General features: G+C 37.1%; 1 non-coding gene across 1 annotated transcript; it reads left to right on the forward strand.

Moving 5' to 3' along the window:
- The first annotated feature begins 2,480 nt into the window (after positions 1 to 2,480).
- On the forward strand, positions 2,481 to 2,587 carry LOC131828348 (U6 spliceosomal RNA). The gene has a single exon (XR_009352366.1). It is a non-coding gene; the product is annotated as a U6 spliceosomal RNA (small nuclear RNA).
- Positions 2,588 to 3,454: the final 867 nt, after the last annotated feature.

Raw genomic sequence — 3,454 nt, forward strand, 5'->3', positions numbered from 1 at the left:
CGTGTCTTCTCCATGCAGTGTTATCTAGGACAGCTCACCTAAAGCTGAAGAGTCTCTCTCCACATTGGCATACTCACTGGCAGTTTGGTGCTAGCTGTTGCTTCCTGTCTGCTGGGGGGCTTGTCCTTCCTCAAAATATGGTGGTTGGGTTCTCTGAGAAAGAGACAGGTAGTACAAACCACCATATTATCACAGCAACACTTCTGTTACACAGTCTGCTCTGTTTCTCATATAGGCTAGAGTCTGTAGGTCAGAAAATTACAGACATCAGATTCAAAGGAATGTGCACCTGTTCATGGGGGGAATACTCGATAATTCTGGGGCCATGTTTTGAAACTACAAATGTGGCAATGTTTGAATTAGCATTTTTCTTATTATGAGTGCTGATGAGTATCTTTTCACAAATCTAAATGTTGTTTATATTGCCTATTTTGAACTTTGTTCATCCCCTCCCTGGTCTATTTTTTTTTTCTTATTTATTTCAAGGATGTTTTTATGTAAAAGGAAGGCGAGCCTTTCCTTTGTAATGTGAGTTACAAGTAATTTTTCCCAGTTTATCACTTGTCTTTAATATTTGTTTATAATATTTTACCTCATGCAGAAGTTATTTTTTAATGTGGCTGGATTTTATATTCTTCTTTTATGGTTTATGGATTTGAGTCTGTAATTAGATCTCCCTTCTTTATAGGAGTTTACTCAAGTTTTTATATTGTATTTTTATTGTTTTATTTTTTACATTTAAATACTATTCATTTGGAATAATTTGTCTTAGTATATGCTTGAGGTATGTTCATTTTTCAAAATCAACCGGATAGGGGCACCTGGGGTGCTCAGCCAGTTAAACATCTGCCTTCAACTCAGGTCATGATCCCAGGGTCCTGGTGAAGCCCTGAGTCTGTCTCCCTGCTCAGCAAGGAGTCTGATTCTCCCTCTGCCCCTACCACTGCTCCCGCTCACTCTTTCTCTCTGCCTCTCAATGCCTTTTAATGTCAAAACCTCTCATTTCTTTTTACTTTCTTAAAAGCTCAGTGGTTGATGTTTTAGCCCACTGTAATGCGACAGTGAACATTATTTAATTTTTCTTGATGTCAATGGAATGCTTCTTGAGTTTTCCCATAAAATATGCTGCCAGCTCAGTGTTTTTTGGGGGGGGATTATTAATAATGATCATATGCTGTTTCCCCTTGAATCTATCAAATGATGACCTAACAGTTTATAATATTGAATATTATATTTGTTTCATAAAATGTACTTAGGGACTTTTTCCCCCTATGATCTAAAACCATTTAAATAACATTGAATTACATGCTCTCTAAAGGTTTTGTGGAATTCCCCTGGGAAAGCATAAGAAGGAACAGAAGCAACTTTGTATGTTTTCTATTTCTTCATTGGAAATCTGTCTGCTAATTTTTTTTGAATCTTTTTGATGAATTGTGGTATATTTTTCAGAATTTATTTAGGGTTTCAAAATTATTTGTATAAAAACTTTAATGATTCTTTTAATTTTATCTTGCTCTGTGAATTACCTTAACATTTGTGGCCTGAGAATTTTATAAACTCACTTCCATGACCTGAAAGGTTAAATTATTCCTATTTTTATTTCCAGTTCTTGAAGGAAAATTTTCCATTAAAATATTATTCTCCTGGGCTTTATTTAATTCTTGCCACCACACTCTGCATAATAGATTTATCTGGATAATAATTCTATCCTCTTATGAATATTAAAGTCTACTTTAACTGGATTTAAGTGAAATTCTTTCCTAGAAAGGCATCTTGATGATTATATACTGAGTATTTTAACTGTTCAAATAAGGTCACAAGCTCCTCATAATCTCTCCTTAAGAGGGCATGAAACATAGCTCATATTATAAACAATATTTTTAAGGACTTCATTTAAGAAATTTTAAAGGATTTTACTGAACTTGAAAGACTACCAATAAAAGTTCATGAATTCAATCAACTTACAAGTCATCTGCTTGAATGGAAGGTCTTAGTCCATTAACTAAATAGCCCACGAAACTTGGGATTTCATATTAATCACTTAGATCTATAGTTTCCAGTGTTCATATATTTCAATAAACATTATTTTTCTACTAAACTTACATTTCTTAGGGGACAATCATCATATTTACTTGGAATATTTCTTTTCATTTACAGAGGAAGAGAGATCTGTCTCCCTACTTTAAGAACACAGAGTCAGAAAGATTTGCTCTTTCTTCCCGTCTTTTAACATGTGGCTGCTTGTTTTTAAAAATGTAGTGAAGGGGTGCCTGGGTGGCTCAGTGGGTTAAAGCCTCTGCCTTCAGCTCAGATCATGATCCCAGTGTCCTGGCATCGAGCCCCACATTGGGCTCTATGCTCGGTGGGGAGCCTGCTTCCTCCTCTCTCTCTCTCTGCCTGCTTCTCCGCCTACTTGTCATCTCTGTCAAATAAATAAATAAAAATCTTTTTAAAAAATTAAAAAAAAATGTAGTCAATCAGTGCTCCATTCAGCAGCACATATACTAACACTGGGATGATACAGTGAAGATTAGCATGGCCCTTGCACAAGGATGACTCCCCCAAAAATGTAGCAGTTGAGAAAATGGAGGCACTGAGAGGCTTACCATTTTTCCCTGCTACACACAGCTATTGATGGCTGAGCTGAGCCTGGGTTTCTCAACTTCCTCCTTCTTAGATCTTACAGTTTAGTGGTGGAGACTGATAGGTGAGGCAAATACAAAGAAGTGGTAATGAAAACCTGAGCAGGGCCTGGAAGGCTAAGCAAACTTTGCAGGAGAATGAAGGGCTTCCCACCAGAGGTGACCACCAGAGCAAAGACCCAAGGGGCAGAGTACCCAGAAGCAATGTCCCAGGACTCAATCCAGAAGTTGGAGAGCATTGTGCTAAGTAAAATAAGCCAGCACAGAAACACAAGCACTGCATGATCTCACTTCTATGTGCAGTCTAATGTAGTCAAATTCAGGGAAGCAGACAGTAGAATGGCTGTTGCCAGGAGTGAAAGAAATGAGGAGGTATTGGTCAGAGGGTACAAAGTTTCAGTTATGCAAGATGAAAGAGTACTGGAGATACAACATACAGCATAGTGACCATAGTTAACAATACTATATAATACACTTGAAATTTGCTAAGAAGGTAGATCTTGAATTAAATCACACCCCCTCCCCCTGCGCACAAAATGGTTACTATGTAGAGGTGATGGATAGGTTATTTAGCTTGATTGTGGTGATCTTTTCACAATGCATCCTTGATATCAAGGCACTGAGAGACATCTGGCTGGCTCAGCTGGTAGATCATGGGACTCTTGCTTAGGGTTGTGAGTTCAAGCCTCATGTTGAATGTAGAACTTCCTTTAAAAAAAAATCAAGTTGTACACCTGAATTATTTTTAATTTTTATATGTCAAAGATACCTGATATATTTTTAAAAAGAAAGAAATTAGATAGTGGGTATGG

Source organism: Mustela lutreola, chromosome 3, assembly GCF_030435805.1.
Source record: "Mustela lutreola isolate mMusLut2 chromosome 3, mMusLut2.pri, whole genome shotgun sequence".
NCBI classification, from domain to species: Eukaryota; Metazoa; Chordata; class Mammalia; order Carnivora; family Mustelidae; genus Mustela; species Mustela lutreola.